We start from the raw sequence: 27728 nt of genomic DNA, 5'->3' as shown, positions 1-27728 counted from the left end.
TGCTCTCTCCCTGCCAAATATCTGCCCTTTCCTTGTTCTCTTCTTTTGACTCTGAAGTGGCCCTCTGTCCTGTGGTTCCACTCTTTCCTTACTTGCTGTTCTAGCTAGTTTTTATATCAACTTGATACAGACTAGAGTCATTTGGGAAGAAAAAGTGAGCCTAACTGAGAAAAATACCCTGACTAGATCGGCCTGTAGGAAAGCCTGTGGTACATTTTCTTAATGATTGATGTAGATATGAGAGGGCCCAGCTCAGCTCATGATAGGATAAGCCATCCCCGGGCTGGTGTCCCTGGGTGCTGGAAGCAGACTGAGCAAGCCACGTGGAGCAAGCAGTAAGCAGCATTCCTCCATGGCCTCTGCTTCAGCTCCTGCCTAAAGTTCCTGCCCTGACTTCCCTCAGATGGGATGTGACCTGAGAGCTGTAACTCCCCAAGTTGTTTTTGATCGTGGTGTTTTATCACAGCAGTAGAACCTAACTATGACAGTCCCTCAGGGCCTTGTGCCTTCACTGCCTTTTCTAGTGTCTGGCCTCTCCCAATGTTCCTGGCTCATTTCTTCTGTTACACCAAGCTTAGACCACCATCTCTTGCAAAAGTCCCCTGCCTGTGAACCCTATCCCAACATCCTGGCTCCCTTCATCCTTCCTCTCTTCATCAAGACTAATGACCTCTGTGTCACCATTCTCACACTGACAGTGGTCTCAATAATGATACCCATTCCCACCTAATCCCAAATCCTAAGCTGGCTCCTTGGCATCAGGGTGCCAGCGATCATCCTCTCTGAGGCTCTCCTTCTCTTAGGACACTTATGGCATCGTGGCCGTAGGCAGCCATGATGAGGCCCTGAAGAGTGACAGACTTTCCTTAGCTCTCTTACGTCCCAAGGAAACAAAGGGAGTTTCCTGCCCTTATAGTTGTGTGGAGAAGTGGCAGTCCATGCCACATGACCTGGCCTGCTGGAAACCAGGAAGACACTGATGAGAACTGGCTATAACTCAAGTTCACCTTGGACCTGGGGTCTGGGTGGGGTTTTGGCCTACAGCTGCAAGGGGAGAGAGAAAACTCAACTCTTGGGAAGAGCTACAGGTTTCCAGAAATACTAGTAATCAACTCTAAAGAGAGCTGCAAGGGGTATGGCCTGATTTCTGGGTGGAAAGAACCGGAGAGGGAAGAAGCGGGGTCCACAAGCGCTCTAGCTAGCCTGACCGTAACCAGTAAGGCACATATGGGTTTGCCTTGCCCTCTGTCTTGCTCGGCTGCTGACTTCCAAGCTCTAAATGTGAGTTCTGCGCGAGCCTGTCCCTGCCCACACATCTGCGCAGCCCTTCCAGTGACAGCCTTGTGTGGGCATTCGCAGCTTACAGGTGGCAGTCCAACCACCTCTGTGCCCTTGTCTTACTCTTTAACTCTGCCGAATATCACACTTCTCCCATCCGAGCAGCAAGTTCTCTGGACTTCGCCCTCTGTCAGCAGCACTTTCATGCTCCCACTCTGCCATCTTTGGAACCTGCTCCGCTCCACCTGCCCATCATAGGTCCTGCCCACTCTGCTGGCCCTGGAATTCTCATCAATCTCTTTCAAATTTCTCCTACACCCTGCTACATTCAGTCCCGTTTCTGAGAAGTCATTTGGTTGCCTTCTGTCCCAGATCTGGATCCTCCTGGACTCAATCTTTATGCCACCAGGTCAATGTCTGCTCTGCCAAGTCCATCCATTCAACCAAGTAGTTCTCAAGATATAGCTCTGGTCTAGCTCCCAGGTCACCTAAGACCTTGTAAGAAATGCACACTCTTGGGGCCATGCAGCTCTGCTGTTTCAGAAGCTCAGAAATCCATGTTGAGTAACTGGGACACATACTGGAGTTTGAGAACCACGTCTCTGGAACCTGGCTCAGGGCATCCCTCCTCTGCTTAAAATACCTTGTGAAAGTTCATTTCACACTCAGCCAGATATAACAAACCAGGAAATGCTTTAATGATACAAGCATGTATTTCTCTTGCATTTTGAAGAAGTCTGACCATGGATAGTACCAAGCTGATACAGTAGCTCCCTGGTGCCATTAAGAACCCAGGGTCAGAGCTTTTCATTTCTACTTCCAGAGCACAGGTATCTTTCTCATCAAAGTCACCTTATGGTTCAAGAGAGCTGTGGTAGTGAAAGCCATTACATGCTAACACTGACAAGGAGAGAAAGCAAGAGAGTCAAAAGGGAGGCTCCTCCAGCTGTGTCCGCTCCAGATAAGCAGCCTTCCGAGAGATCCAAGTAGTACTTCCACATAAAAGCAGGCCATCCAGATCTGATCATGTGGCTATACCAGACATGTACCAGGGAAGCTGGGAAACATGGCTTGTTGTTTGGGATGGCAATATGCCCAGCTAAAAATTAAGTTTTTCTCAAAAGGTTACATGCCATATGATTTAATTTCCCTAACACTGTTAGATGGCAAAATTATAGGAAGGATTAACAGATCAGTGGGGCGGGGAGGTGACTATGACTATCAAAAGATGGCAGGAAGGATGACTGAGTGTGGTGGCCTGTCCCACATTCAGGAGGTGGTGAGGGCAGAAAGGCCAGGAGTCAGAGGTCATCGTGGGCTACAGAGTGAGCTTGAGGCTAGTTTGGGCTACATGAGGACTTGCATCAAAACAGCAAAAGAATAGCCTGACAGTCTTGTTATGAATACTGACTATGGAGCGATCCCCCAAATCCACATACGTAACAGAACTGCGTAGAACGCAGTAGGTACATATTCCCGTTCATGGAAAGCCAGAATGTTACCGGACGGGATTAACACCGGTGTCCCGGCGTGATGCCCATAAGGCACTAGTGGAAGCAACTGGGTGAAGAATCTCTCTGTGTTGTTTCTTATAATAGTTCATAAATCTACAACTACCTCAAAACAAGAAGGGGAAGAAGTGAAAACTAGACAGAGGCCCTGCCCCTGACAAGGAAGGATTGATGCTAGAAGCGGCCGCCTGCCTCGCGCTGGAGCCCAAGCCCGTCCTGCTGTGAACAGCCCAGGCTTCTCAACAGGAGCTGTGGGGTACCTACTGAGCAACCCACACCAGCACAGGCTCCCGTTGCCGGTGTGAAGACATTGCCACCTGGAGGATGGGCTCCAAATTGCTATTAGAACTGAGAGTTCACTGCCCTCGTCACCTGAAGAATCCTATGGAAACAAAAAAAAAAAAAAAAATGGCCCTAGCCTTCACAGTGGTTCTCAACCTGTGGGCCATGACCCCTTTGGGGGGCGGTGTCGCATATCCGGTTATTTACGTTATGATTCATAACAGTAGAAACATGACAGCTATGAAGTAGCAATGAAATAACTTTATGGTTGGGGGTCACAACAAGGGGAATTGCATTACAAGGTGGCAGCGTTAGGGAAGTTGACCATTGTTTCTAAAACTTTCCCTCTGAGAAAGCACCAAAGTTCTCAGAACAGCAGCTGACCTAACAGAGAGTGAAAATGTCCTCTGTCTGCTTGAAAGGGGCAGAGAGCAGACAGACTTTCGGGTGCCAGGTGTTCTTTTAGTGACTGCAGGGACAGCAGACAACACTGAGACATTTTTTTGGCAACTATTAAAGAATTCTGCCCTGTCATCTTGCTCCATGTTCTGTTCCTTGAAGCATTCCCTAGCACCAGCTGCTTCCTCACTCCTGGGCAGCTTCGATGAACTTGACTGTGCCCCCTGGGGCAGAATCACACCGCTGTCAGGAGCTTCTGCTCAGACAGAACCCTAGCCATGAGCTCCTTTGGAGACAGGGTCTCCCTGTGTTCCCCTGGCTGGCCTGGACCTCACTATGTAAGGCCAGGCTGGATTCAAGTGTTGTGGCCCTGGGTCTACCTGTCACCATGCACCTAAGCCTATTTTTGCTCCAAGGGTGCTAAGGAGAGGACTGGGGAGGAATGTGTGGTAAAGAAGCACCTGGACGATGGAATGATTCTGTAGAGAGAGGGAGAGGGAAGGGAGATTGGGGAGGGGAAAGAAGAAAAGAGGGGAGGAGAGGAAAGAAGAGAAGAGGAAAGAGAGATAGGAGAAAAAGAGAGAGAGACTGGGGAGGGGAGAGAAGAGAGGAAAGGACAGAAGAGAAAAGGAGAGAAAAAGAGAGATTTGGGAGGGGAAAGAAAAGGAGAGGAGAGGATAGACAAGGGGGTCCAAAACACAGGCAAGCAGAGGTAGAATGATACAAGCATAGACCTAGGGGACTAAGGTGCAGAGCCAACATCAAAGAGCACACCCAAGCTTCCTGGCAGAGCACCACGAGCAGAGAACTTAGCCCCAAGGCAGGATAAGCCTATGGAGACAGATGCTACCAGTTTATGGGCACTGTAGCATCCAGACCTGATGGAATGTAAGAGGCCTCCTGAATCTGTGGGTGCTGAGCCAGTGGAAGAGAGCAGGAAGGGCAGGGATGGATGTTTGGGATTTGGTGAATTCTCTGAACTTAAAGGCAGAATGTTATAAATGTGTGTTTTTGATACAGGAGTACCCATGGCTTTTATCAGATTCTCAGAGCTTCCATAGCCCTAAATAGCCGAAAATGACATCTAGTGATTGGAGAAAAGAGCCTGGGTGGGGCATAAAGGGGAAGGGAAGTAGGATAGGGGCCAGGGGGTACAGGGATCTAACTAGAGCTCAAGAGGAGGTCTTAGCTCTCCCTGGTGAGCTGAGCTGGCACATAGAGTGCTGAGCCTCCCAGATCCCTGTGGGCATGGATGCCCTGGCTTCCTCTTGGCCAGGGCAGAGGGCATGGCCAGGACATTCTGCTGCTGCTCCCAGCTCTGGAGGACCCTTCCCTGTGTGGATTCCCGATGACCTAACCCTTTAGCTTAACTTAGTCATTCCCCCAGGTTCAGGATGACCTTCCATGTACCCCTGGACTAGCTATCTACTGGAAGGCACTTCCAAAGCACACTGCAGCTCCCCTGCTGGAGATCCAGCACACCTGTCATTGGAGCTGGTGTCTGTCTTGACACAGTTGTAACCCCAGCAATAGTCTGGCACCGTGTCTGCCAAATGACTACTAATTGGATGGATAAAAATACAAAAGGACATGTTGCCATTGGGTAAGGACATATGCTCCTTGTAGGGGGAGTTTTGAGCACCGTCAGGAAGCGAGTTGGGGGTGGGTCATTAATCCAGCAGGAAAGAAGATGGAAACGTCCTCAGGTTTGTGAAGGAACACCAGGGAGGTTAAGTCTAGTCTGAGCAACAGAATACCCCGGGAGGGTCCTTGACAGGGAAGGTCATCCTTATCAATTCTTTGCTATAAATACAAAAGCAGATGGAGCTGAATAAATTCAATAGGGAGAGAGTATTATGGAAATGTTTACACGTAAATATTTGTAGAATACATGAGCCATGAACAGACAATTACAGAGGCCTGGGCTTAATTTGTGGTCTGGTCCATAGGCCAGGATTCTACCCGTGGAATACTTACTCAGGGCCAGTGCCAGCAAGATGAGAGACACACAAATCCTGGGCAGCAACTGTGTGAAAGAGAAACCACCTCCAGCTTTGTTAGCCTGACCCTCTCCTGTGGTCAGCTTGTCTCCTCCTCCCTAATATATAGGAGGTGTGTGTGTGTGTGTGTGTGTGTGCGCGTGTGTGTGTGTGTGTGTGCGCGTGTGCGTGCGCGCACATCCCTCTGCCTGGCTAATCATCAAATTACAAGGAGGCTTTTCTTTAGCAACGCCGATGGCCATCCCTTCAGGCCTTAATTCATATACCATAAAATTACCGTTATCAAGTGTACAACTCAGCAGTGCTTTGTCACGTTGCTCGGCAACCGCTGTCTCCACCATCACTCTCATACACACTCCACGACCATTCAGCAGCTACCCTGTGCTCTGTATGGATTTGCCCAGTGTGGAGACATCGTGTAAACGTGAACTCTTGCGTCTGGACCCAGTCACTGGGCATAATGTATGGGGATCCGTGCCCGTCCCAGCACGGATGTGCCTCGAGGCCCGTCACTCCTTTGCACCGTGGGATGGTATCCCTCCCGTTCTATTGATGAGTATTTGGACTGGGTCCATCTTTGGGTTATTGGTGAGTAAAATCTGTCCTGAATGTATGTATAAATATTGGGTTTTCCTGTATATTGACTTAGGAATATCAACCCTCTGAAATTTTGTCCAAAAAAATTAAACATGAATTTAAATCCTCCCAGAAAATAGTTGTCAAAAAAGCTCAGTGAAAACAAATATTATTCAGGATAGGTTTGGGTGGTTGTTTTTTTTAATCTTCTTTGGGACAGCCTCTTTAAATGTAAAATTCCTTTCATCGGACAGCCTCCCCCAATCTCTAATTCGTTAAACATAGAAAAGCAGGAACAAGCTAGGCTGGTCACAGAAGCCAGGACCTGAGTGAGATCTGCCTCCTGTTCTCCCCGGCTCCTCTGAAGACGGTAGAACAGTGGTTTTCACCCTTCCTAACGCTGCCACCCTTTAATCCAATTCATGTTGTGAGAACCCCCAACCATAAAGTTACTGTTATTGCTACTTCATAACTCTAATTTTGCTACTGTTAGGAATTGTAATGTGGATATCTGACATGCAGGATATCTGACCCCTGTGAATGGGTTCTTTGACCCTCCCTAAAGGTTGAGAACCCACAAGTTGAGAACCACTGCCCTGGAGCCTTGCAGACAGCAGATGTGCTGGGCAGAACCTGGGCTCCATTCCACCCCCCTGTGACTGCTGCCACCCCCCGGGGGACTGCTACCCAACACCATGATCTTGGATGTTGGTCCTCAGCTCATTCTGAGAGACACAATAAGAAACTGGATTTTAGTGGGATATGCTGGCACACACACACACACACACACACACACACACACACACACACATTTAATTCCAGCACCGGAAGGCAGAGGCAAGTAGATCTCTTTGAGTTTAAGGTCAGCATGGTCTATACAGCAAGTTCCAAGCTAGCCGTGGCTACATAGACTGTTTCAAAAGCAAAGCAAAACAAAACAATTAGCAAAATAAAACAAAAATCTGCTTTTTGTCACCTGGGCACGGTGGCACCAGCCTGCACACCCAGTACTGTGGCAACTCAGTAGGAGGACTTGGAGTTTGGGATTAGCCTGGGCTGCACAGCTAGGCCTTATCTCAGAAAAGGGAGGGGCTTGGGGGTGAGTTCTGACAAGATAACTCAGTTAATAAAGCAATTGCCATGCAACATGAGGGCCTGAGTTTAATCAAAGACCTGAGTTGCATTGCCAGAACCCCCTTGGAAAATGCCGGCTTGGTGACACGTCCTTGTAATCCCAGCCCCGAGGAGCCGAGACAGATTCCTGAGTTTCACTGACCAGACTTGTCAGGAGGTATCAGTTCCAGCTCACCTGCTCGTGAACCGCCCTTCATGGAGTAAAAGATGTAACAAGCACGAGAGTAGGTTGCCTGCCCTACTTGTCAAGTTCCAGGGCAGTGGGAGACCCTGTCCCAAAACAGAGAGGTGACCAGTGCCTGAGGATGATATCCAGGGCCTCTACACGCATGTGTGCAAGAGCCTGCGCGCCTGCATATTTATGTGTGCCACACAAATAAACACACACACATACACACATGAAGCTTTGATCTGGGTTTTTTAAGGGTAGGAAGAATAGTAGCATTCCAGGTAAGGCTGGAGGGGAGGCTAAAGTGAGCATGGCCAAAGGTGCAGGGGTCTGTGTAGCTGAACACACAGGCCACAAGCTCAAGCTCATTCTCACTTTGAGATCCTCTCACACAGGCTAGGAAGGCAGGGGCGTAAGGTTCTGGAGTAAGACCCACAGTAAAACCCTGTCTTTAAAAAAATAAAAATAAAAACAAAAACTGGACAAATAACCTAGTTTAGGTGGGCTTACTTAATTGAAAAGATGACCAAAGCCTCTAGTTCTGATACAGACAGGTCTAGAGTTCATTGTAGAGACCAGGGTGGCCTTGAACTTGTTAGCAGCATATAGGCATTTCCACTAGCCTGTTTCTAGGTTGCCTAGCAACCTCTGACTTCATTACCTGGGGCAGGTGCATGCCATGTGCTGGGGATATAAAAACCTGCCTGCCACCCCTCTCATTTCTCTCTCTCACTCCCTCGATTTTGCTCTGTCTCTGTGTTTCTGTCTGGGGCACTCCTATGCCTATGTTGGCAAGGATGGGGAGATAGTGAATAGGAGTGAATGGGCTGGAGCCCCAGGAATACCCATCGCCTGTAGTCAGAGTGGTTCCAGAAGAGGCCAAGGGCCTCCCACCCATCACCATGCCTGCTCCCTTCAGACTACAATGAGGCCTGCTGAGGCTGGTGACTTGGATGGCTTTTCAATGGCACAGAGAACCCATTCCTTCCACAGAGTCCTGGTGGGACAGGGTTAGTGGGTCTCAGAGAAGGAGCCCAGGCAGTGACAAGAGGATGTTTCAGCCAAACGAACAGGCTGAAATCTTCCAGGGAGCATGGTTTGACCTCTGGGCATTTCAGGCTGAAAAAAAATCCTATTTCCTGCTCATCAGCTCCCAGTGGCTTTTGATATCTTGCCATACGTAACAGACAGGTTTCTGTTGTTTTCAAGAAGCGGTCACAAGGCCTCCAGAATGACAAGTGGAACTTTAAGTCTGGGAACTCGTCTAGTGTATGAAGATGGATGCGTGACCAAAGCCTTAGTTAGAGGCCTGGTTTGATCACTAGCTGATCAAATCAACTCTTGAGAACATCAGCTCCATATGCTGATGCTTTAAGTTGATTTAGAATACTATAGACAGTCTGTGTGGTAGACAGAATTGCTTGGAACATTTTATTCCATAACATATGGAGAGTCATACATGTCATTCCTAATGTAATAATACTGCTTCTCTCTGGAAGATAACACTTGTTTTCACAGAGAATGTGTGCTCTGGAGAATGCCCTGGCTGTGACCCAATGCTTGACACTTGGCTCAGCATCTGGACACAGGCCTAGAGGTTGAGGCCAGGCAGGTTATAAAGACATGACACAGGTTCAAAGGGGAGTCCTCTACATACTGGGCCAAATGGGCACAGATCTATGTTATAGATGAGATCTCAAGGGTACTCATAACCAAAAGGAGAAAATAATCTGTAAATCCAATCTCACTTCGGTTCAGAAATTCTGTGTGATTTGATTTCACCCTGTCATAAGCACATTAAGGAATTGCGGATTTTGGCTCCCAAGCGTGAAGTGGAACGTTTGAATATAAAGCACACTTATGGAAATGTAAGCAGTTATTTACCAATGACTGTAATCAAGACAAGATCTCAATCCATGAGATTTAAGGAGTGAAATAAGAACCAGGCAGGTGGGGCGTCCCCATAATCTGAGCACTTGGAAGGCCAGCCTGGGATACATAGAGTTCCAGGCCAGCCTGGGCTACAGAGTGAGACCCTGTTAGAAAGAAAGAAAGAAAGAAAGAAAGAAAGAAAGAAAGAGAGAGAGAGAGAGAGAGAGAGAGAGAGAAAGAAAGAAAGAAAGAAAGAAAGAAAGAAAGAAAGAAAGAAAGAAAGAAAGAAAAGGAGGTATATACATAGAGCCAAATGCAAAGATGCATAAGTGGGTGACAGCTCTTCCTTGCTGTGGCCATTAATCAATACCCAGGCGTCGCTAACTGTGAATATTCTGTGCATACACTTCACTGTGTGGTCCCCACGTCAGCATCACCAGCGTCACTTGAGAACTGAGGAATTTGGACCCTCATGTCCACCCCCCCACCCCTTAGTTTAGCTCTGACTCCTCCAGGTGGTCCTGATGCTGGCTGGAGGTTGTGCAACTTCTGTGCTAGTGCCTGCCCCAGGACGCTTCAGTACTTTCCAGTTATATCAGCTGGACCAGGGCTGTGTTCCCAGACATATACCTGAGGACCAGGATGTTCTCAGAATCTTGGCAGTGACAAGACAGAGGGCACCTCTTAGTCCTAAGTGTGGCAAAAACCCAGGAAGCTGTAATAAGTTTTGGTGTTTGGAGATCTCAGAAAAATAATCATCCTGTGTGCACCACGCAAAAGGCTTTTAGTAGCCAAAGCAGAAAGCAAAACACATACACATGGCTCATCGAAACGGTGGTTTAACAGAGATGGAAGGTAGATTAGCGTTGTAGCCGTGAGCGAGAAGGAAATGGGATGCCTGCCTCATGAACATGGAGCTTATTTGAGGGTAGTGGAAATATTCAGAATAAGGGGTGATTTCCTGCAACCCCGTAAGTACCCTAAAACCTCCATCTAGTTTCAGTAGAGCCAATGATACCTGCTATTGATTGGTTGACTCCTCTGACCCCTGAGAAAGGGGTCAAAAGAGCAGGCTCCTAGGATGGGTGTGTGGCTGGACCGTGAGACCTCAGGATGACTCCCTGAGGCTAGAGCACCTCTTCTTGGAGTACTTTTTCTTTTTTCCTTTCCTTTAGCTTGGCAGATTCCTCTGGGATTCGTGGAAGGGAAAAGCAAATGCAGGGAAGAGAAAAATGACTTCTTGCCTTGAGCATGAGTTGTTTCCAGTTCCCCGTGATGCGCACAAATTTGTTTATGCCGTCAGAGAAGCCAGGGGCCAGCTGCTGCTCCTTGATGCAGGAAAGGCACCTCTCCGGAGCTGACTCCTGCGCTGCCCCAGGGAACGCATGAGCTCAGGGCAGGGTGAAACGCGCATCCCGGACAAGGACCAGGCCCCTCTGTTCACGGATATAATCAGCTTTGATGGGCAGAGGCTGGGGCTGTTTTTTTCAATTAGAGCTGTTAGAGGATTCTGCCAGGGACAGCAGTGGGCTTAATTCAACAGACCCAGGACTCATTGAATTAGTGAAATGTAGAAGGCAAGAGAAGAGCACTAAAGGGAGGGAACCTGGGGTAGCAGCAGGGCCGGGGGAAGGGAGCCCAGAAGAGGTTGGTCAGGAAAGACACAGGGAGGCCTGGCAGTGTGGTCAGAGTCACCAGGCAGGCCAGGTGAGGCAGACATCTTTTGTTACTTGAAAGGTAAAGTAGGTGGGCATTGTGGGCATCTGGACTCCCAAAGGCCGTTGTCCCGGCTTCTGGACAGTTTTGTGCGCCCTTTTTCCTTCCCAACGATCCGGCAATTGCTCTTATCTCATCCTTTTCCAGCGCCTACAATTCTAGGTCTCCCCAGTGGGCAGCCGTCTGGCTTGAAAATAAAGAACGGCACAGAGAAGACCTTAAAGGTCCCGAGTCTACACCTTCATTTCCCTAGGAAAGTTTAGGAACTTGTAAGAGAACGAACGCCTAAGCTTTCAGAGGCGAAGGCAGCGTTGCAGTCCAGCCTCCCACCGCTGTGTGGCGCTGTCTCCTCATGCTCATGCTGACTGTCTTCAGGGTCTGGGCACTCCCTAGAAGACTGCGTAAAACCCCCTCAGTAAAAAACAGAATACCAAACTCAAGTCCACATAGTCTCAGCTACCTGTAGAGGAAAACACAGAGAAATGTCTGTTGTTTCTGGCCACTGGGATGATTACTGTGAATAATATTGTTAATAATGACCCATCCTAGCAATGACCTTATATTGATCAAACTGTAAGTCAGCTTCTGTGTTGCTAAGTGATTGTGACATTTTGTGAAACTTTTTGGGAAAATATCTTGACAATAGTTGCTTTTTAAAGTATATTAAGAGCCAGGAACAATGGCACACACCTATAATCTCAGCACCTAGGGAGGCTGGAGGCAGGCAGATCTCTGAGTTCGAGGCCAGCCCGGTCTACAAAGCAAGTCCAGGACAGCTGAGGCTACACAGAGAAACCCTGTCTTAAAAAAAGAAAGAAAGAAAATAAAGCAGGAAGGAAGAAAGGAAGAGAAAAAAATGAATAAATGTACATTAAAAGCGAGGAATGGTGGCTCATGCCTACAGACTAAGGCAGAAGGATTGCTGCTAGTTTGAGACCAGCCAGGGGTACAGGGTGCATTTCAGTGCAACCTGGGATACAGAATGAAATCCTTCCTTTTAAAAAAAAAAAAAAAGTACATGAAATAGTTTCTCGGGTCCTGGCAGAGGATGTGGGCTCAGTGGCTAAAACATTTACCATGCAAACATGAAGACCTCAAGTTTGGATCCCAAGAACCCATGTCAAATCCAGGCCCGGAAGCCTGTGTCTGTAATCCCAGGGCTCCAACAGGGAGATGGGGAGGGAGAGACAGGAACATCCCCAAAAGTCTAACTTATACTGTCTTCTCCCAGAGGACATATTTGAATTAGGTTCCCGTAAGAAGAGATCCTGACTTCTCTGAAATCCCCAAAAGCCTGGTTCTCCTGTGTGGGAGGTAAGAGTTGCTCCTGGTTGACAGCCACCAACTGCAGGGTTCCTAGGCAGCCAAGATGCTTAATACTGAGCACAGCTGGGGTTGGAGAGATGGCTCAGAGGTTAAGAGCACTGGCTGTTCTTCCAGAGGTCCTGAGTTTAGTTCCCAGAAACCACACAGTGTCTCATAACCATCTATAGTGAGATCTGGTGCCCTCTTCTGGCCTGCAGGCGCATATGCACAGTTGATTTCACTCGTGAGAACCTTGAGCCTTCCAGAACCCACTGTCTTCTCCAAGAATGACCTCGCTGTAACTAAAGCTTCCTGTATCCTCGTTTTGAGGTATTCTCATCTTCTCTTTCAGAGCAGTTGGTGGAGGAGGGAAGAATTCGGAATCCCAAACTGCTTACACTCAACTTACACCATCCTTTTTGGTAGGATGTCCTTGGTTAAGTTAATCTTGAATTTGAATATGGAGGCAATTCTTCATGGTAGAATTTCTTTTGAAGATGCTCCCAATTCAGCCAGGCATGGTGGCTCATGCCTGCTAGCCCATCACTCTGGATCCTGAGTCAGGAGAGTTTGAAGCCAGACTGATCTATGTATCTATATAGTGATACCAGGACAGCCAAGGCTACAAGCAAAACCCTGTCCTTAGGGCTGCTGGGAGAAAGGCAGGGGGAGAGGAAAGAAAAATGAATCAAATTCTAGTTAACGTGGTGCCAAGCACATGCTGGGCTACCCTCCTGCACCCCAATCCCAGCGTCACCTTGAGCAGCTCGCTCCCTCTCCATTCTGTCTAGCATGACCCTGGACATTCACATACCCAGACACAGGGGAAACATGCCTTCCAGGACCAGTCCCTAACTCAAAAGGGAAGTACTGACCCAGACTTTCCGTGCCCTCCTCCAGGGTCAGCCTTCATAAGGGAAACTTCCCTTTGCCACAGTTGAAGACCACTACAGAAAACCACAACCAACCAAAATGCAGATTTGTGAAGCTCAGTCCTGTAGTGCTTGTGTTCAAAACTCTATTTGGGGGTGTTTAGGCCTCTACCTCCCGTCCAGCAACTCCCCAACCCTAAGTAGAGAGAGAAGGTTAGTGGGGAGAGGGGGTACAGACCCCTTCACTTCTCCCAGCTGCTTAGGGCCAATGGGTCTTCTTGGATATACCAGTCTCAATACAGCAAACACAGCAAACAGTCTCCTCCAACCCACCACACCTCTAAGCAACCCACCACACCTCTAAGCATTTCTCTCCATCTCTCTGCTCCGAACTGCCACCCTCTCCATCTCTCAGCATCTCCAGGCTGGCACACGGCACACACCACACGCCAACACCGCACGTCACACCACAACACACCTTCTCTTTCTGGGCTCTCATTTTATACCCTCAGAGCTCTAAACCCTGCCCCTCTCCGTGCCACAAGTGGAAGGCCGTTACCAGCTGGCACAAGCCACGCCCCACACAAGACAATTAACAGCTGTGGACAAATTATCGCCCAACTAAAATCCCATACTTGGGATTAAAACAAAAACACATTTACATAACATAACTGAGGTTTTAAAGAAACCAAAACTTCCACTACACAATCCCAGTGGATACATCTAGGAAACTCCCACACCTAAAGCTTAGGGAACTTTGGGAAAGGGAGGTGTTGTTCGTAAGAGGCAGATGATGGGGAATTTGCTGTGAGATTCTGTCTCCAAGTTATATTAGAAGCTATACCCATAAAATCTCATTAGCATGACTGTCTGAGCACGTTCTGAACAAAGCACCAATGGACAAACCAAGATGGACAAGGAAAAGCCCACGGGAAGCCAACCCTACACAGAACTATAGGAAACTGGGGAAAGCTGGGAACAGAAGAGCACACTGGTTATCCAGTCAGCCTTAAAAACATACACACCAGTAACATCCTGCAGACCGAACTTACTTTATTCAGGAATATATACGTGCATACACATATGCAGATATGCATGCAATAACAATTAATGGAAAAGGAGGTTGTGGATTTGAAGGAGAGCAGGGAGGGTGATGTGAATTGGAGGAAGGAAGGGGGGGGAGAAATGTGATTATATTATAACCTTAAGCAGAAAAGAAAGAAGAACCTTAGCTTCTGAAGAAAACGCAAAATCAGAAGGAAAAAGAGAGAAACGTTTGCCTGATTGTTTTTACATGCCAGCGTAAAGGAATGTCCTGAAGAAGCTAGCCCACGGCTATGTGACAGGACATGGTGAGCAAAAAAAGCTGGAGGCTGCGGGCTCGCGTTTTTCTTCCGGGCCCTTTCTTGTGATTATTTTAGCTCGCTGACTTAAGAAGTGACTTTCATTCTCCCCATCTTAGCCCTTCAATTCTGTCAAACACACTGGCCTCTCCTGTTGTCTGGCTACCAAGCAGGTGGTCCCAGATGTCAAAGAGAAGCTGCCCAGCCTTAGAAATTGTCCACGGACGTCACCGTGAGAGGACACATAAATATAGACCATAAAGAGATAACTCATTTCAAGCCCAGCTTCTCCACCATCTCCTTGCTGTGACTCACAGATCAATTAAAGGTGCAGTAATCCAGCCTGTCAGGGAGGCTGAGCCTCCTCCCCGACTCCGGCCCCTGCTCCCACCCCTGCTCCCCATCCCCCGCCGGGCACCCTGATGAGATTCGGGCCTCCGCTGCTGGTTTATGAGTTACCAACTGCTTGTTTCTAGAAAACCAATTAAGAAACCGTAAATTGCAATCAGCTAGAAAGGTTACTGCGCAGGCTATAAATACAGGCGTTTCTAAAGCAGAGTGTACTGCATGCTCCCCTCCGCCCACACCCTCCAGCTGAAGCTCCCTTTGATAAACTGAAAGAACATCCAGGCCAGGATCAAAAAGGCATTCCCTGGCTTTTCGCTTCGCCGTCGACCCTCCTGCCCGACCCTGGGAATTCTTAGCTACACTGTTTGTCTCGAGCTGCCCAGCCCTGACTCCAACAAACATTTTCTTCGAAATGCACAAACTTAGAAGACGCTGAAAATTACCAGGAGGAAATAATAATTCCGCTCTTCGAAATTAAAAGTACGCAGGGGTGGGGCTGTGCACACTTGTAATCCCTCCCTCAGGAGGCTGAGGCAGGAGGATCACCAGTCTGAGGCCAGCTGGGGCTATGAGGTGAGACTCTAAAGAATGGAATAAAAAGGAGGGAAAAGTTAACACTTTAGGATACATCCTTTGGCTATTTGAGTACGTACTTGCTTCCTTCTGGAACACATTTCCAGAGTGTTATTTAGGAGTTAGCACTGTTTTGTGCCCTGCTGGTTCTGCGGCACTTGCGATTGATGCTTTTCTGTAGTATTCTACATGTCCTGCGATTTAGTTACCTTCTCCTGTTGTGAAGCATTATGTAACTTCCGAACTTGCTCTCACGCAGAAGGCTGCAGGGAATATTACAGACTTGAAGTTGTCCTCCAGTCGTGATTGTTTCCTTCTGATGAAGCTTGAAATGAAATTGCCAAGGTCTTGATCTCTAAAACTGGTCCATGTTGCCAAATGGCCTTCCGGAGAGGTTGGCTCTGTTTACCCTTATACTGCAGTGTGCTCATCACCATTTCACCATGCCCTTGCCAAAAAAACTGTTAATATACATTTCTAACTCACAACCAATTTATTGTATTCGAAAGTCATCATTTTACTCTAAAAAGCCAGGGTTGGGGAGGTGGCTCAGTCGGGAGCATGTCTGCCATGAAAGCCTAAGGATGAGGTCAGCTCTGCAGAAACCACATAAAAAGATGAGGTGTTGTGTGTGTATGTGTCTGCCTATAACCCCCGCCCTGAGGAGGTGGAGACAGGCAGATCCCTGAGGCCTGCTGTCCGGCCAGCCTTGCCAAACAGGTCAGCTCCAGGTTCAGTGAGGGACCTGTCTCAATAACAACAACAACAACAATAGTAATCATGTAGAGGGTTGGTGAGATGGCTCAGTAAGCAGTGATGTTGCTGCAGGAACAAAGAACAACAACAATAATAATAATAATGTAGAGGGTTGGTGAGATGGCCCAGTGAGCAGTGACGTTGCTGCAGGAACAAAGACCTCAGTCTGATCTCTGATACCTACATGGAGAGAACTGACACCCACAAGTTGTCTGCTGACCTACATGCATGCTGGGACACATGTGCACACACAAATAGACACACAATAAAAGTTTTTGCTTTTTTTAAATGTGGAGATCAATAGAAGAAAGCCAGTGTCAGCTCTCACTCATGTGTGCACACACAAACATGTCTAAGTCACACACACACACACACACACACACACAATCATTTTGTTCAGGTATTTCCAAACCTTCTAAAAACATCACAAAATGTTCCTGGAATTACCCACGAATTCACCCTGAGGTGTGTCCCCGCTCAGCATCCACATCCTCTGAAGTGTGACAGCATCAGGGACACGCTTGGCACATCTGCTAGGATATACGAGGCATGGGTCTGCAAAAGCTTCTAGACACCCTCCAGGCCAGCTACCCACCTGGGCGACAGGCCTGAAAGCCTTCACAGGTCTGAACTGGAGCCTAACCCAGCCCATAGGAAGCCAGGAGCAGGGCCCCCGCTCTTGTGGTTTCCAACAAAATCCTATGCTCAAGAGCAAAGAGGGATCTCTGGGTTCAGGCTCTCAGGATTTCAGCTACGCCTGTATGTCAGCTGTCTACGCCCTCTGACATAATTGTGTCGTTTGACCCTTAAGAAAGTTCGTAAGAATATAAAAGAATTAGCCCCTTTAAGTTCCCTAAAAGGCATCTGATGAAGCCCTCCCTCCTCCCCAGGAAAAAACCTGGCACTCTAGGGCAACTGTGGAGCAAAGGATTGCCCAATTTAATTTTTATTTAATTTATTTGCTGACACTTTCATATAGGTGTATAACAGATCTTGGTTATATTCTTCTCTCTGATCCCCGTCCCTCTCTGGAAAACTTTCCCCCCACAATATGTCCCCTTCTTCCTCCAATCTTTTGTTACTGTCATCTACAAAGATGTTGGGCCCCATTTGTCACTATCCTGGGATGTGTGTACCGTGTGTGCTGTCGGTTGGACACACCTGGGCCTAGACCTCATCCTCATGGCCATGGCTTTGCCACTTTGATGTACTCCAGCCTCTGAGCACTTCCTAATCTCGCCCTGCCTGGACGTCTGCCGCCTGGCTGTCCTCTATTGGCATGGCTCCCAAGGTTATGTCTTGTTTAAGTCACTGCAGACTCACTTAATTGTACTCAGCAGCTGGGGAGCAGTCTGTGTCTGTGCGGGCAGGGTCTGTGTCTCTTTCATCTCTACGGCTTTGGTGCTGGGTGCAGGGACCCGCACATGGTAAGAGCTCTGAAAATACCAGCTGAATGAACAAATGCATCCTGGTACCTTGACCTGTAACTTATGTTAATTTTAGATCAAGCAAGTCTCAGAATAGACATGTTCAGGATGAACTCTCGGGCGCTCAAAGGCCTAATAGCTAAATAGATTAGTGTTTGCTCTCTTAAATTAAGAGCCTCGAGCTAAAGAGATTGCTTAGGGCTAGGAGACTCTGGCTGAGTTTGCTGACTCTTGTTTCACGGCCACTTAATGGTTTTGAAATAATCTTGTTGCAAACGTCAATAATTTAGAATTGCATGTCAAAGGATGTCAAGGTTCACCGGTGAACATTCTCAGTTTCATCCTCGCACAACGACTGTGACTAGAAGGTCTGGTACCCTCTTCCTGGCTGCCACAGTGCGGGCAGCACTTTGGCAAAAACCAAAAGCCCTCCATCTGAAAGGAACTATTCTGAAAGTACTTAATCCTCCGTCAGGCCCACCAGCCCCTGGCTTCTTCATTCGGTAAACCCAAATTATATTAATTTTGATTGAAATGATTGCTACTTTCAGGCCCTGTTTGCCAACTCTCTAGAGTCCATTTGCCTCATCCACAGCCTACTTTCACAGGGAAGGCCTGTTTTTCCACTGACCTACCATCTACTTGTACAGACCAAAGCCTGCAAGAATCACTGTGGGACTCTAGGGCCAGATAAACACAACATAACGTGGGAGATGAGGGAATAGGGACTTGGGAGCAGAGCCTAGTCCTGCCTCTTACCTGCTGTGTGATTTGGATGATGCCTTGGTTCCTTTTCCTGCTGCTGTGATGAAATACTTTGAGACAAAGGCAACTTGAGTTTTTGATCTTGGCCATTCTGATGGGTGTATGGTGAAATCTCAAGGTGGTTTTTATTTGCATTTCCCTGATGACTAAGAATGTTGGGCATTTCTTTAAGTGTTTCTCTGCCATTCAATATTCCTCTATTGAGATTTCTCTGTTTAGCTCTGTACCCTATTTTTTAATTGGATTACTTGATTTGTTGCTGTTTAACTTCTTGAGTTCTTTATATATTCAGGATATTAGCCCTCCGTCAGATATAGGCTTGATGAATATCCTTTCCCAATCTGTAGGCTGTTGTTTTGTTCTGATGACAGTGTCTTTGCTTTACAGAGCATTTCAGTTTCATGAGGTCCCATTTATTGACTGATGATCTTTAGAGCCTGTGCTGTTGGTGTTCTGTTCAGGAAGTTGTCTCCTTTGCCAATGAGTTCAAGGCTCTTTCCCACTTTTTCTTCTAGGAGGTTTAGAGTGTCTGGTTTTATATTAAGGTCTTTGGCATGCAGGCTCTTCTGGCATGCAGGTGTACATGCAGACATACATAAGTAAATTTTTAAAAAAAGAATCAGGAATAAATGTTCATTCTCAGCTCAGTTTTCTGATTTCATACAGTCTAAGATCCCAGCCTGGAGAATGGTCCTGCTTACAGTTAAAATGGCTCTCCCCTTGTTAATTAACCTAAGCAAGATTGTCCCTCACAGACATTCTCAAGAAACCAACTTTGATCTATACAATCTCTCACAGCTATGCCCATGACTCTAGATTCTGCCAAGTTATTAATACTAACCATAACAAACCAGCAGAGGAGATTTCTGGTTCTCGGTTTCTCCATCTCTGCATTGGCAGACATAACATCCCAGGGATCCTACAGGAATAAAATGGTGTATGAATCTGATTTGGAAATGTGCAGAAAGACATAAATGGAGGGCTAGGGGATGGAGAGGAGAGCTGTCATAACAAGGTGAGGCTAAAAAGTCTTCCATCAAGTCATTCTAGCTCTGTTTTACAGCGCTAGGCCTGGCTCTCACGCCTGCTTCACACACCAGGCAGGATGTCCAGCAGGGAAAACTGCCCTCTATGTCCATGATGGCACTATATCCAGGGCTCAGCTCTTAATGACCTAGGACAGTCTTCTCAGCACAGACAGCCTCTCTACCCTCCAGGCTCACACCAACACAGAGAGTCCAGCCCCCTGGTGGGCCCCTCTGCAAGGGAATTCTTCCACAAGCCTCTGCTTGTTGGCTGTTTGTCAGGTTGACACGGACAGGCTAGAGTTATCTGGGGAGAGGGAACCTCAGTTGAGAAAAATGCCTTCGTCAAATTGCCTGTACGCAGGTCTGTAGGACATTTTCTCAGTTGATGATTGTCGTGGCAGGGCCCAGCAGCGGCCAGCAGTGCCACCAAGCAGGTGCTCCTGGGAGGGATAGGAAAACAGAACGAGGGCTGAAGAGATGGCTCAGTGGTTAGGAGTGCTTGCTGTTTCCCGAGGACCTGGGTTCGGTTTCCAGCGCCCACATCAGGTGGCTCACCACTCTAGCTCCAGAGAATCTGACACCATCTGGCCTCCAAGGGCACTTATGCAAATGTAGTACGCACGAACTAACCCAGGCACATGCACATGAACATGAATAAAAATAAACTAATTTTTTTTAAGTAGGCAGAGCAAACCACGGAAAGCACAACAGTCACGACAGTCAAGTAATGTTCCTCCACAGATACTTCCTCATCCCATGATTCCCAGCTCAGTGTTCTGTCACAGCAAGAGACAAAGGTCATACAGCTATAGAGAGGTCAACAAAATGTGACAGCTGCCACCAGAAGGCAGAAAGACTCTATCAGGAGTGGGAACCGCCAACAGTAGCAGCTAGCTTTGTTGTTTGTTGAGACAAGGTTTCATGTAGCTTAGGCCGGCCTTGAACTCTCTGTGTATCTAATGATCACCTTGAACTCCTGGTCCTCCTGCCTCCACCTTTCAAGTGCTGGGGTCACAGGCATGTACCACCATGCATGCTCTTTCTTTCTTTCTTTCTTTCTTTCTTTCTTTCTTTCTTTCTTTCTTTCTTTCTTTCTTTCTTTCTTTCTCTTTCTTTCTCTTTCTTTCTTTCTTTCTTTCTTCCTTCCTTCCTTCCTTCCTTCCTTCCTTCTTTTCTTTTCTTTTCTTTTCTTTTCTTTACTTTACTTTCACAGCTGTTATGTATTTCCTGCTGAAAACCTGAGCTTTTTGTGGACTTTCTCACAAAGCCCTCTTAGTGATCTGTGACATGGTTAACCTTATCCCCATTTTGGAGAACTAAAAGGGGGAAACTGAGGCCCAAAATGGCTGAATGGTTTAGCCAGAATGCATGGCCAGTAAGAGATGGGGCCAATACTTTAACCCAAGTCTGGTTGATGATCCCCAGAATCCATGCTGTCAACCCTGTAGTAAGTAAACCCCTCCAGCCCAGCCGCAGAAACAAGCTGGATAAAGGGAGACTCGGCTGAGTGGGCCAGGCAGATGCACTCTGTAACTGATACCTCCCCTTAAAAGACCAAATCACCCTGTTCCATGGGTCTGGGGAGATGGCAACCACTCAGGTTGAGACGTCTTTCTCTAGGAAAAGTTCACTGTAGGCAACTCCTGTTCAGGCACAGCAGGCCCACAAACGGTGACCCGCAGAGTATCAGAGAATGGGGAAAGAGAAGAGATAGGTGGGAGAGGGTTGCAGGATGAAGAAAGGAAATTCCTCTAAATCCCAGAGCATTTTTAAAAAGAATGATCTGTGAACAGCCAGCCAGTGAGAATTCTTCCTGAATTAGAAGCCCGCCAGTCATAAGGTCTCCCTAGCCGTGTTCCTGGTCACATCATTGCACTCAAAATCCCAGCAAAGCCCCTCAAAGCTCAGCTAGTACTCAATCAGCCTGGGTGTCAAGACCCAGACAGAGGATCTGGATCTTAAACTCAGGTGGCACGTTATCTTCACAAGACAGAGACAGGCCAAAGAAAGGAGAGGCCCAAGGGACCTAGGACAGTGTTAGAAGTAGCACTGTGCTCAGACCCAAGCAAAGAAGGTCCTCCCATACGGAGGACACATCTGTGGGGTCCAGAAGCCGCCTCTATGTCTCCCTTGCCCCGGCCTTGTAGCTGAGGAGTGTTTCTGTGACCCATGCATGCCATACAGCTGCTCACTCCTTAGGTTACAGGAGCTCAGAGAGGCAACGCTTCAGTGAGTGGAACCCAGGTTGGAATGTTCACGCTTCACACACGTGAGGGCCCTCCTGGCCGCATGACCCATTCCTGAATGAGAGAACGGGGAACCATTGCAAGGTGACAACTAGGTGAGCTGTCCCCAGTGCTGTCACATTTCAGCACGGAGTCCTGGGGAGGGGTCTTAGAATGCTAAAATTGAACTTGCTGTTCTAAGTATTATAGTTACCAAGATAGTATGATAGCTTTTTTTTTAAATGTAACAGTTCCTAGCTTGCAGTGTGTAAGGCAGGGGGTGTAGGGTGGAGGTGAGTGTGGGGAGGGTAGGGAGGGTGTCTGAGAATTCAAGCCCAGGGACCTGAACAGGCTGGCAAGCACTGCCCCACAGAAGTGAATTCCCGGACGCCCTCAAGCCTGTGTCCCTGCGTTGTTTAGGCTGGCCTTGAACTTACTATGTGGTCCAGGGTATTTTGAAACTTGTGACCCTCCTACCTGAGCAACAAGTTATAGGAGCAAGACTTTAAGTGGGAGAAACTGTCAAAGTCATTTCCCCCAACCACTCAGATAAAATAAGGTCCTCACCAAATGCTTGACAGTCCTCAGATGGTCCCACAACCACTCAGTCATTCCCTGTGTCTGGCTTCCTCGCTGCTAAGCAGTGCTACTTTATCTGCAGTCAAAGCCTGTCTTTCTGTTGGGAAACAGCATTTGGTAGTGATGATGTGTCTGAATAAGAATGGCCCCACAGACCCTTATATTTGAATACTTAGTCATCAGGGAGTGGCACTGTTTGAGAAGAATTAGAAGGTTTAGGAGGTGTGGCCTTTTGGAGGAAGTGTGTCACTGGGGGTGGGGGGTGGGGGGCTTTGCCTACAGATCAGATGTAGCTCTCAGCTACCGTTCCAGAGCCAGGAATGCCTCTGCCATCATCACGGATTGACCCTCCGGAGCTATAAGCAAACCCCCCACTAAATTCTCTCTTTTCTAAGAGTTGCCGGGGTCATGGTCTCTCTTCACAGAAATAGAACAGTCCAAATGCTGATTGGATCACGCAACAGATATATGACCTTGGGCTGGTTTCTTAATCTTTCTGAACTTCAGGGTCCCTTTCTGTAACATGGAAATGAGGTTGTCATTGGTGATACATCATACTACGATAGATACCATTCTTCTGGGTTTATAATTTTATTATTTTCTGAGTGTGTGTGTCTTGCCTGCATGTATATCTGTGCGCTGTGTGCATGCCTGGTGCCTGTGGAGGTCAGAAGAGGATTAGAAGGGTTAGGAGAGGTGGCCTCCTTGGAGGAGTGAGTTACTTGGAGCTGGCTTTGAGGTTTCCAAAGCTCATGCTAGGCCCAGTCTGTGTGTGTGTGTGTGTGTGTGTGTGTGTGTGTGTGTGTGTGTGTGTGTGTCTGGCTGTGCATGAGGATATACAGCTTCCAGCCGCTTCTCCAGCACCACACCTGCCTGCCTGCCTCCCACCACACTCCCCACCATGACAATAATGGACTAAGCCCAAGCAGAACCCAAAAGTAAATGCTTTTTTTCGACAAGTTGCCCTGACATTGATGCCTCTTCATTGTTGTTATAATGAAGAAAATCCCAATTGTTTGATTTTTCCAATAAAGACTCAGGAGCCAGATATTGAGGTGAAAACCTACTATCTCAGAGAGGCAGAAAAGGCACCCAGCTGATCTTCCTGCTCAGCCAATTTCCAGAAAGAAAAAAAAAAAGCCCTTTCTCCTTCTCCACACTGTCTTGAATATCCTTCACTCAAAGTCCCTCCTTTCTGTTTGATCTCTGTCACTTGGTTTCCTGCTCTGACTTTTGACCTAGGATTAACTTTATTTAATCCTATGTACAGAAAATTCTTAGATTAGAGGTGTGTGCTAGGGCTGAGCCACACCACAAGTACTTGTTTACATTAAATGAAAAGCTCTAGCCATACCACAATTAGAAACAGGTTTGTGGTTTTTTTTTTTTGTTGTTGTTGTTGTTGTTGTTTTTAAGTCACAAACCAAATTTGGCCTATTATTTTGCAACAACAGAAAAAACAAACCCAAGCCCTAAATGCTAACAATACAACACGAAAAATATGGAACGCCCCACGAATTTGTGTGTCATCCTTGCGCAGGGGGCCATGCTAATCTTCTCTGAATCCTTCCAATTTTAGTATATGTGCTGCTGAAGGGAGCACTAGAAGCAGGTCTTTACAGTTTACAATCTCAGGATTTGCAATGGGATCAAATGTCCAGCAGCATCTCCCGGCAATAGATCAGGGACTAAGCCAATATTTAACAAGGTTTAATAGTCTGTCCCCATCCTTCATCCAACAGCTTCTCTTAGGCAGTTGTTCAACCATAGCATAGTCAACACATTGTTCTGAAATAAGGTCTTTGTGGTGATGCATGCTAACAGGATATACTGAAGAAGTGGAGGAGGGGAAGTCACCAGCTTGAGGCCAGCCTAGACAACATCTTTAGAGTACTGAGATGGCTTACCAAACTGACAACCTGAATTCTATCCCTAGGCCCTACAAGACGTAATAAAATGGTCCTTACAAGATGGAATAAAGCAGGGAGTGCTTTCTGAAATTCCAATCATCTCTGAGTTGTTCTACAAGTCAGACGGTGTATTAGTAGCCATGTGCATAATGATGTATGTGCTTTTCTCATGGACACAAAGTGTGGGGCAAGAGCATGGGGCCTAGAAACAAGATACGGAATGTGTGTGTGCCCATGCAGTCTGTGACCTGCTGGCTTAATGCTAATTAGGGAACTGTGCAACTCTAGGTCTCGACAGTGTCTCGCCAAGTCTCGAGGGGTCTTGGCGAGGCACGTCTGGGTCTAGCTCGAATTTCATAGCTCAAAATGGTTCAAAGGTCTCAGAACTGCCTTTGATGGAACTGGGTGCTTTCCCACGCTTGTAAATTAAAAGGAAAAGCAAACTGAGCTGTAAGTAAGTTCCTTGGAAAGAAACCTGAACTGAGCCACAGGCACGGAGCTCCTGCTACTGGGTTAATGATGTCCTGGACATTCAGTCAGACTAGAGACTGCAGACTCCTGTAGTCTGCAGACTGCCACACACCTGGTGGCCATTGTGGCCCTGATGACTCCTAATTTAACAGAGGCATTCCTCCCCACAGGTGAGCATCAGGCATAATTTATGTGATTAATTATAGAGCATTATTTAAGGCCCCTCTATGAGTGGAAAAAAGCCAAGGTCTTGAATGACGGCTAAACGGGCCCTCAGCATGCATTCCTTGAAACTTCGTTTGCAGTGATCTCAGCCAGCATCCCCTGACAGGACCTGGCAGGAAGGCCAGCTGCTCTTGCCCTTACTCTCTTAGGAATCCTCCGCTCAGCGCTCAGTTCAGAGCTGTGTCTTTGCAGTACGTTTAGGGAATTAAAGTGGAAATGACACCTCGTTTCCAACATCAAGGAAGGCTTGGACAGCAAGCAGTTTGTATACTGTGTTCTCCGAAAAAGCCCTTGCTTAAGGATGGCTGGCTTGTGCCAGTTGTCCCAGGATAATCTCTTAACTATTAATTTATTTTTATTTTATACACACTGGTGTTTTACTTACATGTGTGTGTAAGGGTCTGTGTGAGGGTGTCGGGTCCCCCATGTGGGGGCAGCAAACAGTTGTGAGTGGCCATGTAGGTGCTGGGAGTTGAACCCGGGTCCCTGAAAAAACAACCAGTGGTCCTCACCACGGAGCCATCTCCCTAGGCCCCAGCACAGTTCTTCTCTGGTGGGTTATCTTCAGTGTCAACTTGATGGAATTTAGACTCATCATGGAAACCACCTCTGGGTGAGTCTCCGAGGCTGTTTCCAGCAAGGTTTAACAGAGCAGAGAAGACCCACACTGAATGTGGGTGACGCCTTCCCACAGGCTGTAGTTCTGGAGTGAATAAAAATGAGGAAATGGGGCTGGGAGATGCACTTGCCAGGCAAGCATGAGGCCCAGAGTTCGGATCTGAAGGACCCTTGTAAATGCCAGGTGGGTGTGGCAGCCCTGTAATCCCCGTGCAAAGTGACTTCACCCAAAGCCTCATGGAACCAGGAGTCTAGCCTGGGCTTCCCAACTCCAAAGCTGGCTCCTTCCACACCCAGAGGAATGTGAACTGTGCCACCAGCCAGCAACAATAAATGCACATTAAGGTGGTATGACGGTTGGTTGAAGGAGGCCACGATGCTAGAACGACTGAAAAACTAGGCGTGAACTGGAGAGGGGGCATTTATAAAACAATGGAAACAGAGAAAGACAAGCCAGCTGAGAGTCTCACATCACGCCCCGCTCAGCCAAGCATGGCAGAGTCCATCGCCAAGTTCTTTACCTCACCCTTAACATTCCCCCTTTTCACCTGGTGACCATTGTACTTTATATAGGTGTGTGTCCAGATCTGTCTGTGTGGACACCTTCTCCACCTTATGATAGAGTTCTGAAGTCATACATGTCGCTGAGTGCCTGTGCTATGAACAAACAAATGACTCTCCTATCATTTAGATGTTTATAGTTTATTCCTATTTTTTTCTGGCTTGTTCCGGGCCATTCAAGAAAAACAGTGAACAGCTTTAGGACACACTCGTAGAATGTGGCCCACCAGTTAACACAACCACGACAGATATACCCCAGAGAAGCAGAGCCCCAAAGACTACGTGTCCTGAGGACTTCATGTCATGGAGTTCCATTCTGGTTGTTGCTCTTTGGGTCATCACATCCCTCATAATCTATGCTATAGTCAATAGAGTTCACTATAATGTTGCCATTTTCACTTGTCTCAGATAATTTTAATTTTTTTTTTCTTTATCACTTAGTTTTTCAAAATAAACTCTTTTCCATGTTTTGGTGTCATTGCCAATGGTTTCAAGTTTTATTATATGGTGACCTGAAAAGAGTTTGGGGTTTGTTTGTTTGTGGGGTTTTTGTTGTTGTTGTTGTTTTGTTTTGTTTTGTTGGTGGGGGGAAGGTTGGCTGGTTGGTTGTTTGGTTGCTTTTTCAAGACAGGTTTTCTCTGTGTAATAGAGCCCTGGCTGCCCTGGACAGCTTTGTAGACCAGGCTGGCCTTGAACTCACAGAGATCCACCTGCCTCTGCCTCCCAAGTGCTGGGATTAAAGGTATGTGCCACCACACTTGGCTGAAAAGGTTTATAACAGAATTGTAACTTTTAAATTTGGTGAGATTTTTTTGTGGCCTGTGCTATCATCTGTCATGGGGGAGGTTTCCTGTTCTGATGACAGGGTGCATGTTTGGTAGTGGTTGGAATGTCCTGTGGACAGCTGTTAGGTACATTTGACATCAGATACTATTCACCTATGCAGTTCCTTTGCCGACTTCCTGTCTCAGTGATCTGCCCACAACTAACAGTGAGGTGTTTGAGTCCTGTGGTAGTTCATCTGGACTGTCAAACTGATTGGAGGAATTAGCACCAACTCATTAATAAGGCATAATTTTGGATATGTTGGCGAAGGGGTTTCCAGAGAGGAAGAAAGACCCACACTAAGTGCAGATAGCACCACTGTTACTGGGGAAATGGTGGTTCCCTTTTTTTGCAGAGGAGTTTCTTGGTCTCATTGATGAAAGAGATTTTAAAACTACTTGAGGACTGGAGAAAAGACCCTGGATACAGGCATTGACTGCTCTTCCAGAGGACCTGGTTTCAACTCCTAAGACCTACATGATGGCTCACAAATGTCTGTCACTTCAGTTGAAAGAGATCCCGCACCCTCTTCTGGCCTCCATGGGCCACCTCCTGAGAACTTGAGTGAGGTTGGATTCGAAAGTAATAGACTAATTTCCAGGCAGGATAGTGTTCATACTGTAGAATAGTTGCTGTTTACCGTTCTCATCCAGAGTCTACAGTGACAAAGAGCAACAGCAGAGCGAAAAGATATGCGAAGTGTGGTGTTTGGCAAGGGAGGGAGCGTGGACAACTTTAAAGTCGCAGACAAGGCAGGTATAAAAGCAACTACTACCACTAAGCAGATTATTGCCAGGGCTGGGAGATAGCTGGGCAGGTAACATACTTGCTCTGCAAGTGTGAGGACCAGCTGGGAGGGGATGGTGGCCCACCTCCAGCCCACATGAGGCAGATGCAAGGACCCCCTGGAGCAAGCTGACTTGTCAGGACAGCTGAAATGGAGAGCTCTCAGTTTTGTGA

At 47.3% G+C, this 27728-nt stretch overlaps 1 protein-coding gene and 1 non-coding gene across 2 annotated transcripts in view; one reads left to right on the top strand and one right to left on the bottom strand.

Annotated features, from left to right (window-relative positions):
- The window catches only part of LOC110563210 (protein FAM163A), a 75471-nt gene that overhangs the window by 31480 nt on the left and 16263 nt on the right, over positions 1 to 27728 (top strand). The window lies entirely within an intron of this gene.
- LOC132646648 (U6 spliceosomal RNA) lies at positions 23654 to 23761 on the bottom strand. Its single transcript, XR_009584897.1, has one exon. It is a non-coding gene; the product is annotated as a U6 spliceosomal RNA (small nuclear RNA).

The sequence above is a fragment of the Meriones unguiculatus genome, chromosome 11, assembly GCF_030254825.1.
Source record: "Meriones unguiculatus strain TT.TT164.6M chromosome 11, Bangor_MerUng_6.1, whole genome shotgun sequence".
In the NCBI taxonomy this organism is placed as follows: Eukaryota; Metazoa; Chordata; class Mammalia; order Rodentia; family Muridae; genus Meriones; species Meriones unguiculatus.
The sequence above is the reverse complement of the archived record's forward strand: the minus strand, read 5'-3'. Positions and strand labels throughout refer to the sequence as shown.